General features: G+C 35.5%; 1 protein-coding gene and 1 long non-coding RNA gene across 2 annotated transcripts in view; one reads left to right on the top strand and one right to left on the bottom strand.

Annotated features, from left to right (window-relative positions):
- The window catches only part of LOC137235412 (uncharacterized), a 567,181-nt gene that overhangs the window by 59,241 nt on the left and 492,382 nt on the right, over positions 1–15,558 (bottom strand). The gene's annotated exons all lie outside the window — the stretch shown is intronic.
- LOC137234150 (uncharacterized) lies at positions 1,991–13,316 on the top strand. Its single transcript, XR_010947707.1, has 5 exons — positions 1,991–2,072; positions 3,040–3,072; positions 3,140–3,321; positions 12,052–12,202; positions 12,260–13,316. It is a non-coding gene; the product is annotated as an uncharacterized lncRNA (long non-coding RNA).

Consider the following 15,558-nt stretch of genomic DNA (forward strand, 5'->3'; position numbering starts at 1 on the left):
ATACATCAACATTTATGGGTTGTCATTATTCAGAAGCTCTCGCATTCAATTGTGGCCAATATTGGTGCGGCTAGTTGATTTTAGCACAGTTTGTGTTTTTCCTGTCGGTAAATATTTTGGAAATAAAAAGCCAAGCGATGTTACGGAATTTTTAAATCCTTTTGTTACGGAAATGGAGAATATCTTAGAAAATGGCATTGAACTAGGTGGCAAATTGTTAAAAGTTCTGATAAGGTCAATTATATGTGATGCTCCCGCGAAAGCGTTTGTTTGCGGTACACCTTATCATTCAGCTTCTCATGGTTGCAGCAAGTGTACGCCAATGCGGGAAAAGTAAACCATGTAATGGTATATTCTTCTGTGTCTGGAAATATGGTAACTGACAAAGACTTTTTAACCAGAAGATATAAAACACATCATGACCCGAAATTTAGGAATTCAAAGACTCCACTAGAAAAAATTGGTGTAAAAAAGATAAGCCACGTAGCAATAGATAGTACGCATTTGGTGGATTTAGGGATAATCCGAAACTTTTAAAAAGAATGATTCAAGACGGTATAAGTTTAAAAGTTGAAAAGCTTAAAAAGAAACATAACTCACAATTTTTAGTCTCTATGGCACCGTGTATAACGAAGGAATTCGCCCACTAGCCCAGGTCGTTCGACGAAATCTCAAATTGGAATGCAACTGAGTTTCGCTAATTTCTTTACATACAGGAATCCTTGTTCTGAAGGACAATGTTCATGGTGACCTACAACATCAATTTTTGCTCCTATTCTGTGCGTATAGGATGCTCCTTTGACCCAAATCATATTTAGATAATTTGGAAATTACAAAAAGTATGTTATCTTTATTTGCTGAAAATTTCTCAACAATTTTCGGGAATTCCAGTGTTACTCATAACGTCCATCATTTATTGCATCTAACGGAGAGTGTTGAATCAATTGGTCTGTTATCAAGTTTTTTCTTACGATTTCGAAAATTATTTACAAACATTAAAAAAGTATGTGAAAAAGCCAACTAAATTCTTCCACAAATAGTAAATAGAGTCAGCCATGAAAATTTGCTAGCAAAGGATAAGCATCAGAGCTTTAAAACGTTGAGGGGCAGAGGTTTGTGTTTTTTCCCAGGATTGCGTATTTTCTTCTAAAAAGTCAGATGGCCTTTGCCTTATTAAACCGCTCAAACCAATAGAAATTACAGGGTTTTCAGAAGACAGACGTTTTGTAATAGGGAAGGAGTTTGCAAATTTGAGAAGTTTCTTTTTAGAACCAATTGACTCCATGTCCCTACGTATTTGCGTGGGCGACTTCTCACTCATAGACGAGGAAAACCAATTGAAGAAATAGAATGTTAACTAGTAGGTCTCCCTCATATTGATAGCATATTATTGCTGCCGATATTATATGGCACTTTTTAACTCAATTTAAATTGAACACATTAGGGAAATTAATAATTTGTTTTGTTTGGTGGTGCGAAATCATATGCAACAAAATATTAATTTCCCTACTTATTAACTAAATTATCATATATCTAGTGAGTTTAAACAATAAATATAAACCAACCATGCCGAAAGATATAAAGCGCGTATCACCAACGTAGAAAACGTACCATCATCCTCTTGTAAGTTCCATCACATATAGGTAGATCTGTATAAGATATCGTAAACTCAACAACAACAACAACATATCGTAAACTCTAGTAATTTTTTTTTCAGATAAAAAGTGACAAGTTGTAGAGTATGCAGGTTGCAAGGCGTTGGATGCAAAGATAACAAAGTTGCAAGGTAAGTTATTTAATGGGCATGGTAGTCACAGTTTTAAGCTATTTGTCGCTCCCCCGGCAAATACATGCACTCATCCGTCAGCTTACGAAGATGCATACAAAATCTTATGTGTCGAGCCTATAAATTTCAGTCCAAGGGATAAATTAATGCAATTTCGATAGTACCATCGTTAATATGCGTTCCCTAACTACTCTCCTGTCATATCGAAAAATTATGTAAACAAATCTGTTTATATTTTGGGAAGTTCAAGGTTCATAATATAAATCGTCAACTTTCGCTTAACCAGGTATTTTAAGGGATTTACAAACATCCCTTGACTATAATAAAAAAGGAAAATTATTGTGCTACGGGTTTTTACTTTGCAACATTTGTTTGCTGCTTAGGGCACTTTTAAAGGTTGCCAATATATTACCCTTATACGTTTGTTGACCTGGCGCTTTAACTAGAGGCAACTTTAAAGTCCTATTGCCACCATTTGGGACTGGAAGATTCGATTCCCAAAACCGAATAAAAAAGTCTGTTTATATATAAATAAACTACACGCAAATTTTCACCGTATGACAGATTTAAATTAAATATACACCAATTTGTTAGAAAAAGTGATTCAGTGCATAGGGGGTAATTTTGATATATATGGAGCGTGACATCTGATATATATACCAACAATACCGGGGCAATGTTACTTGGCAAGGAGATGCCCAATATTAATAGCTTTAACGAGAAGTGGGGTAAATGGGAATGAGGGTCGTGACATCTCCCATACAATATAAATCCCAATCAGATCAATATACATATTTTCAACAAAAAAACGGCATATGCTGGAAAGTTCCAAAACTCTAAGAGATATCAAAATTTTAAATTTTTGTGGTTGTTGAAATTTTGATGATTTGGATGCATATTCCATTAGTGCAGCATTTACAATTCCGGGTAATAAAGGAATTTTTGTTAAAGTCTACACCTTCTCCAGTCAAGTTCAGAAAATTGCAATAGAGATAAGAAATTCCAATTTAAACACAGAAAGTTACAATTTAAGTTCAGAAAATTTAAATTCAAGTTCTGAAAGTTATAAGTAGGGTGTTCCTTCTTAAAAGTTATTTCAATTTTTCCTGTTCGCTTGCAATTGACCCAATTTTAGGGCAGGACAAAATTTGCCGGTACGCAAATTTTTTTATAAAAGAATGTCCATTGGCATAGCAAAAAGCTCTTCCTGAATGCAAGATCTATTTGGTAATTTGTGTTGTTTTTACTTTCAGAAATCGTGGAAAACCTGAAGGAGACTATTTTGTGTAAGAATGTTAAATATATTTCTATATACATATTACATTTACCTTAATTCAACTTGATTTTCTTTAGATTTCATGTCTTCTCAAAATGCTGCAGTGATGATTGCACTTGCAGACTAAAAAGTGGTAATGAGCAAGTTAGTTGAAAAAGAAGCTGTAGCATGCTCAGTCAAATCTTGCTTTCCTCTGTCGTGTGCAGAGGATTTGTTTAAGATTGATGAAAATGTTGTTCCTGAGAATCGAAGTTTGTTTGTAAGTATTTTTTCCAACAGTGAAAATTATATATAATAAATTCGGTTTGAGGAACTGTAGGTTGAATTTTTATACTCAGTTGAGCAGAGCTCACAGAGTATATTAACTTTGATTGGATAACGGTTGGTTGTACAGGTATAAAGGAATCGAGATAGATATAGACTTCCATATATCAAAATCATCAGTATCGAAAAAAAATTCGATTGAGCCATGTCCGTCCGTCCGTCCGTCTGTCCGCTAACACGATAACTTGAGTAAATTTTGAGGTATCTTGATGAAATTTGGTATGTAAATTCCTGGGCACTCATCTCAGATCAATATTTAAAATGAACGATATCGGACAATAACGACGCCCACTTTTTCGATATCGAAAATTTTGAAAAATCGAAAAAGTGCGATAATTCATTACCCAATACGGATTAAGCGATGAAACTTGGTAAGTTAGTTGAACTTATGACGCAGAATAGAAAAATGGTAAAATTTTGGACAATGGGCGTGGCACCGCCCACTTTTAAAAGAAGGAAATTTAGAAGTTTTGCAAGCTGTTATTTGGCAGTCGTTGAAGATATCATGATGAAATTGGGCAGGAACGTTGCTCTTATTACTGTATGTCTGCTTACTAAAAATTAGCAAAATCGGAGAACGCCCACGCCCACTTTTTAAAAAAAAAAATTTTTTTAATTCAAATTTTAAAAGAAAAGTTAACATCTTTACAGTATATAAGTAAATTATGCCAACATTCAACTCCAGTAATGATATGGTGCAACAAAATACCAAAATAAAAGAAAATTTGAAAATGGGCGTGGCTCCGCCCTTTTTCATTTAATTTGTCTAGGATACTTTTAATGCCATAAGTCGAACAAAAATTTACCAATCCTTGTGAAATTTGGTAGAGGCTTAGATTCTAGGACGGTAACTGTTTTCTGTGAAAAAGGGCGAAATCGGTTGAAGCCACGCTTAGTTTTTATACACTGTCGACCGTCTGTCCTGCCGCTCGGCCGTTAACACGATAACTTGACCAAAGATCGATATATCTTTACTAAAGTCAGTTCACGCACTTATCTGAACTCACTTTATATTGGTGTAAAAAATGGCCGAAATCCGACTATGACCACGCCCACTTTTTGGATATCGAAAATTACGAAAAATGAAAAAAATGCCATAATTATACACCAAATACGAAAAAAGGGATGAAACATGGTAATTAGATTGGTTTATTGACGCAAAATATAACTTTAGAAAATACTTTGTAAAATGGGTGTGACACCTACCATATTAAGTAGAAGAAAATGAAAAAGTTTGCAGGGCGAAATCAAAAGCCTTCGGAATCTTGGAAGGAATACTGTTCGTGATATTACATATATAAATAAATTAGCGGTACCCGACAGATGAAGTTCTGGATCACCCTGGCCCACATTTTGGTCGATATCTCGAAAACGCCTTCACATATAAAACTAAGGGCCACTCCTTTTTATAAGCTTTTATTTAGTTTCACTTTTGTTGTCTGTAATGGAATCTTGCAAGTTAAATTTGATACACTTCCCGGCGTCCGATTGAGCTGAAATTTTGCACACATGTATAACTCCGATGACAATGCAATAATGCTTTGTTAGAATTCGATAAATTAATCCATAACACAGTTATCGGTAAAGATTTGTATTTACTTTGGCATAACAGCCTAAGTCTCATACAAACCCGCCGGTACCTTTCCGTGGATTGCGATATTTGGACGTGGTGAATCACGCGTGTCTCGCGTGGTGAATCTCAACGCTTGCGAAAAGCGGAGACACAACCCTCTGTTGTATTTCTGTGTATAACCAACATAGCTGAATTTTTAAGGCTGTTTAACTCAGTAATCTTTTCTGTAATTTATTTTGCCTTTGGGAAAATTACCTATTTGAAAAAAGCTGGCTGAAAAATGTTGGCATAACAGCGTAAGTTAAATCAAGAATGGAAAATCGTGGAAAATTTGAGCAGATGTGGCAATTTCGCGCGTCCGTTGAACGAAATATTGACAATCTGCTGATCATCGCTAGGAAATTAGCGACATTCCATCAACTAAGCAGCACTTTAGCAATACTACAGTTATTATTTGGCCGCTCAAACACACACATATTAATTGTGCATTAAATCTAAAATATACAAATACACCATAATAATTTACACGGCCAAAGCCATAATAATTTACCCTACTAAAAATTAATAAAAAAAAATTCATATTTAAATTAAATTTAAGAAAAAGGCTTTTCTAAGAACAAGCTTCTATTACTTGTTAATAAAACGAACTAAAAAGTAAAAAATAAAATTAAAGAAAAAAAAACTTTTTTAAAAATAAGCTTTTATTATTTTGGTTAATAAAATTAACTAAAAACTAAACAATAAATTGACTCTAAAGAAATATAACACTTTATAAGTTCATTGTAAGCTTAAAAGATAATTAGGCTTTTTCGTCTGCGACAAAAAAATTCTATATTGTACATAATTATATATTTTTAACATTGAAACTTTACACCTAAATTATTAAAGCTTACAGTTTATATCACAGTCCTAATTGTTCTAATAAAAGCGTGTTACATTGCGATAGCAAGAAAATGAGATCCTAAATGTTCTTAATTATACCATCAAAATTTAACACGTTTTTTATTAGAACAAATTGGGCTGTGATATAAACTGTAAGATTTAATAATTTAGGTGTAAAGTTTTAATGTTGAAAATATATAATTATGTATAATATAGAATTTTTTTGTCGCAGACGAAAAAGTCTAATTATCGTTTAAGCTTACAATGAACTTATAAAGTGTTATATTTCTTTAGAGTCAATTTATTGTTTACTTTTTAGTTAATTTTATTAACCAAAATAATAAAAGCTTATTTTTAAAAAAGTTTTTTTTTCTTTAATTTTATTAAAATACTCATTAACACCTTTCATTTGATACCCATATCGTACAAAACAATTCTAGAGTCACCCCTGGCCCACCTTTATGGCGATATCTCGAAAAGGCATCCACCTATGGAACTAAGGCCCACTCCCTTTTAAAACCCTCATTAATACCTTTAATTTGATACCCATATCGTACAACCACATTCTAGAGTCACCCCTGGTCACGGTTATGGTTATTAACACCTTTCGTTTGATACCCATATTGTACAAACGCATTCTAGAGTCAACCCTGGTCCACTTTTATAACGATATTCCGAAAAGGCGTCCACCTATAGAACTAAGGCCCACTCCCTTTTAAAATACTCATTAATACCTTTCATTTGATACCCATATAGTACAAATAAATTCTAGAGTCACCCCTGGTCCACTTTTATAACGATATTCCGAAAAGGCGTCCACCTATAGAACTAAGGCCCACTCCCTTTTAAAATACTCATTAATACCTTTCATTTGATACCCATATAGTACAAACAAATTCTAGAGTCACCCCTGGTCCACCTTTATGGCGATATCTCGAAAAGGCATCCACCTATAGAACTAAGGCCCACGCCCTTTTAAAATACTCATTAACACCATTCATTTGATACCCTTATTGTACAGACGCATTCTAGAGTCACCCCTGGTCCACGTTTATGGCGATATCTCGAAAAGGCATCCACCTATAGAACTAAGGCCCACGCCCTTTTAAAATACTCATTAACACCTTTCGTTTGATACCCATATTGTACAAACGCATTCTAGAGTCAACCCTTGTCCACTTTTATAACGATAATCCGAAAAGGCGTCCACCTATAGAACCAAGGGCCACTCCCTTTTAAAACACTTATTAACACCTTTCGTTTGTTACCCATATTGTACAAACGCATTCTAGAGTCAAACCTGGTCCACTTTTATGACTATATCTCGAAAAGGCATCCACCTATAGAACTAAGGCCCACACCCTTTTAAAATACTCATTAGCACCTTTCATTTGATACCCTTATTGTACAGACGCATTCTAGAGTCACCCCTGGTCCAAGTTTATGGCGATATCCCGAAAAGGCGTCCACCCATAGAACTAAGGCCCACTACCTTTTAAAACACTTATTAACACCTTTCGTTTGATACCCATATTGTACAAACGCATTCTAGAGTCAACCTTGGTCCACTTTTATAACGATATTCCGAAAAGGCGTCCACCTATAGAACTAAGGCCCACTCCCTTTTAAAATACTCATTAATGCCTTTCATTTGATACCGATATAGTACAAACAAATTCTAGAGTCACCCCTGGTCCACCTTTATGGCGATATCTCGAAAAGGCGTCCACATATAGAACTAAGGCCCACGCCCTTTTAAAATACTCATTAATACCTTTCGTTTGACACCCATAGTGTACAAACGCATTCTAAAGTCACCCCTGGTCCCCTTTATGGCGGTATCACGAAACGGCGTCCACCTATGGAAATAGGGATCACTCCCTTTTAAAATACCCATTAACACCTTTCATTTGATACCCATATCGTACAAACAAATTCTAGAGTCAAGCCTGATCCACCTTTATGGCGATATCCCTAAATGGCGTCCACCTATAGAACTATGGCCCACTCCCTCTTAAAATACTCTTTAATACCTTTCATTTGATACACATGTCATACAAACACATTCCACGGTTACCCTCGGTTCATTTTCCTACATGGTTATTTTCCCTTATGTTGCCACCATAGCTCTCAACTGAGTATGTAATGTTCGGTTACACCCGAACTTAACCTTCCTTACTTGTTTTATACTCAGTTGAGCAGAGCTCACAGAGTATATTAACTTTGATTGGATAACGGTTGGTTGTACAGGTATAAAGGAAACGAGATAGATAGAGACTAACATATATCAAAATCATCAGTATCGAAAAAAAATTCGATTGAGACATGTCCGTCCGTCCGTCCGTTAACACGATAACTTGAGTAAATTTTGAGGTATCTTGATGAAATTTGGTATGTAGGTTCCTGGGCACTCATCTGAGATCGCTATTTAAAATGAATGTTATCGGACTATAACCACACCCACTTTTTCGATATCGAAAATTTCGAAAAATCGAAAAAGTGCGATAATTCATTACCAAATACGGATAAAGCGATGAAACTTGGTAGGTGAGTTGAACTTATGACGCAGAATAGAAAACTAGAAAAATTTTGGACAATGGGCATGGCACCGCCCACAAGCTGTCTTTTGGCAGTCGTTGAAGATAGCATGATGAAATTTGGCAGGAACGTTACTCTTATTACTATATACATGCTAAATAAAAATTAGCAAAATCGGAGAACGACCACGCCCATTTTTTAAAAAACATTTTTTTAAAGTCAAATTTTAAAAGAAAAGTGATTATCTTTACAGTATATAAGTAAATTATGTCAACATTCAGATCCAGTAATGATATGGTGCAACAAAATACAAAAATAAAAGAAATTTTCAAAATGGGCGTGGCTCCGCCCTTTTTCATTTAATTTGTCTAGAATACTTTTAATGCCATAAGTCGAACAAACATTTACCAATCCTTGTGAAATTTGGCAGGGGTATAGATTCTACGACGGTAACTGTTTTCTGTGAAAATAGGCGAAATCGGTTGAAGCCACGCCCAGTTTTTATACACAGTCGACCGTATGTCCTTCCGCTCGGCCGTTAACACGATAACTTGAGCAAAAATCGATATATCTTTACCAAAGTCAGTTCACGTACTTATCTGAACTCACTTTATATTGGTGTAAAAATGGCCCAAATCCGACTATGACCACGCCCACTTTTTCGATATCGAAAATTACTAAAAATGAAAAAAATGACATAATAATATACCAAATACGAAAAAGGATGAAACATGGTAATTGGATTGGTATATTGACGCAAAATATAACTTTAGAAAAAAACTTTGTAAAATGGGTGTGACACCTACCATATTAAGTAGAAGAAAATGAAAAAGTTTGCAGGGCGAAATCAAAAGCCCTTGGAATCTTGGAAGGAATACTGTTCGTGATATTACATATATAAATAAATTAGCGGTACCCGACAGATGAAGTTCTGGATCACCCTGGCCCACATTTTGGTCGATATCTCGAAAACGCCTTCACATATAAAACTACCTTTCCACTCCTTTTTAAAATACTCATTAACACCTTTCATTTGATACCCATATCGTACAAAACAATTCTAGAGTCACCCCTGGCACACCTTTATGGCGATATCTCGAAAAGGCATCCACCTATGGAACTAAGGCCCACTCCCTTTTAAAATACTTATTAACACCTTTAATTTGATACCCATATCGTACAAACAAATTCTAGAGTCAGCCCTGGTCCACCTTTATGGCGATATCTCGAAAAGGCGTCCACATATAGATTTAAGGCCCACTCCATTTTAAAATACTCATTAACACCTTTCATTTGATACCCATATCGTACAAAAAAATCTAGAGTCACCCCTGGTCCACCTTTATGGCTATATCTCGAAAAGGCGACCACCTATAGAACTAAGGCCCACTCCCTTTTAAAATACTCATTAACACTTTTCATTTGATATCCATATTGTACAAACGCATTCTAGAGTAACCCCTAGTCCACGTTTATGTTTATATCCCGAAAAGGCGTCCACGAATAGAACTAAGGCCCATTCCCTTTTAAAATACTTATTAACACCTTTCGTTTGATACCCATATTGTACAAAAGCATTCTAGAGTCACCCCTGGTCCACCTTTATAACGATATTCCGAAAAGGCGTCCACCTATAGAACTAAGGCCCACTCCCTTTTAAAATACTCCTTAACACCTTTCATTTGATACCCATATTGTACAAACGCATTCTAGAGTCGCCCCTGGTCCACGTTTATGGCGATATCTCGAAAAGGCGTCCACTTATAGATTTAAGGCCCACCCCTTTTAAAATACTCATTAACACCTTTCATTTGATACCCATATCGTACAAAAAAAATCTAGAGTCAACCATGGTCCACCTTTATGGCAATAACTCAAAAAGGCGTCTACCTATAGAACTAAGGCCCACGCCCTTTTAAAATACTCATTAACACCTTTCATTTGATACCCATATTGTACAAACGCATTCTAGAGTCACCCCTGGTCCACGTTTATGGCGATATCCCGAAAAGGCGTCCACCCATAGAACTAAGGCCCATTCCCTTTTAAAATACATATTAACACCTTTCGTTTGATACCCATATTGTACAAAAGCATTCTAGAGTCAAGCCTGGTCCACCTTTATAACGATATTCCGAAAAGGCTTCCACCTATAGAACTAAGGCCCACTCCCTTTTAAAATACTCATAACACCTTTCATTTGATACCCATATTGTACAAACGCATTCTAGAGTCACCCCTGGTCCACGTTTATGGCGATATCTCGAAAAGGCGTCCACTTATAGATTTAAGGCCCACTCCCTTTTAAAATACTCATTACCACTTTTCATTTGATACCCATATTATACAAAAAAATTCTAGTCACCCCTGGTCCACCTTTATGGCAATATCTCAAAAATGCGTCCACCTATAGAACTTAGGCTCACGCCCTTTTAAAATACTCATTAACACTTTCATTTGATACCCATGTCGTACAAACAAATTCTAGAGTCAGCCCTGGTCCACCGTTATGGCGATATCCCTAAATGGCGTCCTTCTATAGAACTATGGCCCACTCTCTCTTAAAATACGCTTTAATACCTTCCATTTGATACACATGTCATACAAACACATTCCAGGGTTACCCTAGGTTCATTTTACTACGAGGTGATTTTCCCGTATTTTGTCTCCATAGCTCTCAACTGAGTATGTAATGTTCGCTTACACCCGAACTTAGCCTTCCTTACTTGTTTTACTTACGTTTTCTAAAGTCGGGTTAATTTTTTCAGAAAGGGAACTCCGCCTATCACACGGAATGTCCTAGGTTCAAGTCACGAGAAAAAACTTCAAACATTTAGAAACATATTTTTTGAATTAGAAGAAAGTATTTCTCGGCAGTGATTTGGCAAACACTAAGAGTGTATTTGTGCATGAAAAGCTTCTCAGTGAAATTCATCTGCCTTGCAGATGACGTTCACAGTCGCCGTGAGCCTTTTAGTTCGCGTCTCGCCAATTTCTAAGAAGTACCAAAAAAAGCACTATGCAAATTGAAAGAGAAGTTCGGCCTAAATCTCGTCGTAGGTAAATAACACCAAGTATTAATTTTATTTAATTTTCAAAAACTTAAACTAATTGTCAGTACGATAAGCGCTCTTGGCTAAGCATATGGAGTTTGGTTACACCCGATCTTAGACTTAATTTTACTTTTTAAATAAAAAATTAAAAACGAATAGGTGGAAAAAATTTTCAAATCTCAATATATAGTAATTGGTGAATCGCATTAATGACATAAACTAATGACCTCGCCTACTCATTAAATCCATATTGTGTTATCATTTTCACAAATAGTTTGACAGATTCATATTTATCGTTGGCGTAAAATCGGTTACGTCATTGTAGAACAAAATACGGACCCAGGACAAACATTTCAAAAACTATTTTCCATAGTCTTATGCTGTTTTTCTTCATTGTATTTTCTTCTGGACAGTAAACATTTGTTTTTAAATTTTCCTAATTACTTATCGGAAGCTCAGTTCATAAAGTACCTAACCAACAAATATAAGTTATGTGAAAAATTCTTCTTAAAAGCAATTTTTGGTTGTGAACTTTGTGAATGGAGCTAAAGCTATGTTGTGCTTGGAACGATTTTGTATAATACTTGGTCTATTCTAATAATTATTTTCATTTTCACAGATTTCAACACATAGGAACTTGCTGCAAAATTCGGTGAAGAAAAACCTTGAAAAAGTCCTCAGCAGTGCAGTCATAATGGACTACAATGTTGACGGGACGCATGGGAAGAAGGGCCTTAAAGAGCACTCAAAGTTTTATTCAGTTTTCTTGGGTAACATCCGTAAAAAGTATTAAATTTACATAATCTTGATATTTTATTATTTCGCAGATTCTATTAAAAGCCTGACTTCCAATGATGAACCGGAAGAACAACTTAGAAAAGCAATGCAGTTTAACAAGAAGGAGATTTAAAAAAAAAGGCGGCATGGCGAAGGCAGTAAAAACATTGCCAGAAAGTCTGGAGTAAACGGTTTTTCACTACACCTTTTTCAGGTTTAGTTGGGAAAGTTGCAATTGAAGTTCAGAAAATTACAAATGAAGTTCAGAATGTTCAATTGAAGTTCAGACAATTACAATTTAAATTCAGAATTTACAACTAAAACTCACAAAATTAAAATTGAAGTTCAAAAAATTTTGAATTTAAATTTCCTAACCTACAATTGCAATTTTTTTAACTACAATTCTGTATTCTGAGCTACAATTGTAATTTTCTTAACTCCAATTATAATTTTCTAAACTTCAATTTAAAATTCTGAACTTTTGAAATGAATTTGAGTTTAGTCAGAAAATTTTGAAATATAATTTTTTAGTTTTTATATATAATTAATTTTAATTTAAATTAGTTCCTAAGTTGAAGGTTGATTTGTATTGATTATGATTATGATGTATATTGGAACGATTTTCCGTCATCCCTTATAAAATTTGTTTTCGAGACAAGCCAGTTTCGGCGTTGTGCCATCATCAGTGTCGATTTTCGTTCTCTTCAGAAACCAAATATGAGAAGGGATGACTGAAACTCGTTCCAATATACATCATTTATCCACCCTGTCGGAAAATTAACAAAACAAAATAAGTCCATTTTAATTTACTTTAGTTCCTAAGTTTATATATTTTGAAGTGATACATATGAAGTGATATCTATACATAAATACCTTTATAAAAAAAAAAAAAAAAATACTTTTATAATTTAATTAAATTAACCAAAAATGCATTTTAACTAGTTTAGTAGTTTTGAATTATACTTTTTAGTTTTTATATACGCAGTTATATGTATTTTTATTAAAATCTATTCCAAAGTATTATGTATTGAAGTGATATATTATAAAGTGATATATGTATATATGTACACACTTTTTATCTATATTAAATATAATAAATAAAATGAATTTGAGCAAATTTATCAATTTTCAAGTAATTTTTCAACCCGACTACGACTAGTATATTAACAACTTCCCTGTCCCCATACAAAGCGCTTTGAGAATGCCCCATGGACTTACCTATCCCAGCGGGTAAGGGGGTCAGAATATACCCGCGGTAGGTATCCCTGTCGTAAGGGGCGACTAAAATACCAGATTCAAGGGGTGTAGCGCAACCCTTCAGGTTGCCAGCGCAATATATAGCTTCTCCAAACCCAATTGTCAACCTCACCTATCCGCGGCGAATCCTGTTTCACTAACAGACGAGGCTCTGGCGACCCCAAGCTCCTCATGGAACTTGAGGGTGGGGAGGGAGGGGATGGCCTGAAGGTTTAATGTGGCCACATAAATCGTTCCCGAGATGATCGGGCTAGCACCTTAATGGTGCTGTGGTAACGGAGCGTACCGGATCTGTATCCGGCAAAGGACCATCACATCGATAACACTCCCCAAACCCCTCGGGGAGCAACCTTATCGCTACAACAACAACAACAACAACAACAGAATGCCCCACGCCCATTACTTTTTTGTATTGCTTAATTGAATAATATGAATGTATATTATAAAATATTATTTTTATAAATAATTTGACATATATTTACCTTATTTTTCTATTTTATTTTGTGAGTCAAATGTGACTCCTGAACGTAGCAAAAACAATTTTGTTTACCACGTTCAATGAGTCACATGTACATATAGGACCATAATAAATAATTTAAGTTTTCGAATCACAATAACGGTAAATTTATATATAAATGTCAAAGGCGTATATTAGTGTGCTTTTTTGTTTAATTGAAGTTAGAAGTATATACAAAAATTGAAGAAAATGAGAAAAAGGTATCAGAAAAAAATTTCGAAATTTTCCTTCATTTTCCTAAAGTTTAGGTCTTTTGATATACGCTCACATAGGATTCACAAATATATAACGACACGTTCATACCAAGAAAGCGTCTTTAAATTGTATAAAGAAATGAGTCACATGTGACTCATGAACTTATTTCAATACGCTCTTGCGAGTCACATATGAATAATTGGACAGGGAAGTCGTTAACTAGTAGGATGCTGATGCAAATATCGACTAGTATGTCAACAATGATGCATAGACTGAGTAGTATGCCAACTGGTATGTTGATGTTGAATACACTGACTAGTATGTCAATTGGTATGATATTGGTGTATATAATAACTAGTATGTCCTCTGGTATAATGCTGGCGCAAAGGCTGACTAGTGTGTTAATTGGTATGACCCTGATGGGTATGCTGACTTGTATGTCATCTGTTATGATGTTGGTGTATACAATGACTTGTATGTCAACTGGTATAATGTTGGTGTATATAATGACTAGTTTGTCAATTGGTATTATGCTGATGCAGGGGCTGGCAATTGATATTTCGTGGGACATCGCCGTGTTAAAAATACCAGTTGCTAATATGGAAAAAAGACAGAACTCATACAGTTGGGATTTTTGGCAAACTAGTATTATTCTAGTATACAACTAGTTGGTTTGACTGCAGGGATGCAGCCGATCCATCTGGTTACGGCTGGATGTACTTTAATGTAATTAAGAACATCCATAATCGCCCATTTGGAAACATTATTGAAAGCCCCGGCAATGTCTAAGAAGACTCCAAGAGCATATTCCTTATATTCCAGGGCTTTCTCTATGCTTATTATCACCCTATGCAATGCGGTGTCTACCGACTTGGCTTTGGCTTACGCACGTTGTGTTGTGGAGAGCAGCTTTTCATCCGCGTTGGACTTTATGTACGCATCTTTCAGCCTTTCAAAGGTTTTGAGCAGAAATTATGTTAAGCTAATGGGTCTATAGTCTTTGGGATTCACGTGGCCGATCTTCCCCGCCTTTGGTAGGAAAGCTACACGAGCAGTTCTCCAAAAGTGCGGTACATGATTCAGTCTTATGCACCCATCGAATATTATTTAACCCAGTCCACGACCGCTTACTTGAAATTTGTAGCATGACCGGTAATATACCATCTGGGCCCGGGCGATTTAAACTTAGAAAACGTCTTCACTGCCCATTTAATCTTGGTATCGGTCACCAAGCCCGGCACTACCTTCTCCGTGATAGAAGGGTGAGTGATGTCTGCTGTCTCTTCAAACCCATCTCCCGATGGGAAATGTGTATCGAGAAGCACCCCAAGGGATTCCTCACTATTACGTGACCATTCCCCATTCTCTTTCTTTATTAGT

The sequence above is a fragment of the Eurosta solidaginis genome, chromosome X (genome assembly GCF_040869045.1).
Source record: "Eurosta solidaginis isolate ZX-2024a chromosome X, ASM4086904v1, whole genome shotgun sequence".
Classification (NCBI taxonomy): domain Eukaryota; kingdom Metazoa; phylum Arthropoda; class Insecta; order Diptera; family Tephritidae; genus Eurosta; species Eurosta solidaginis.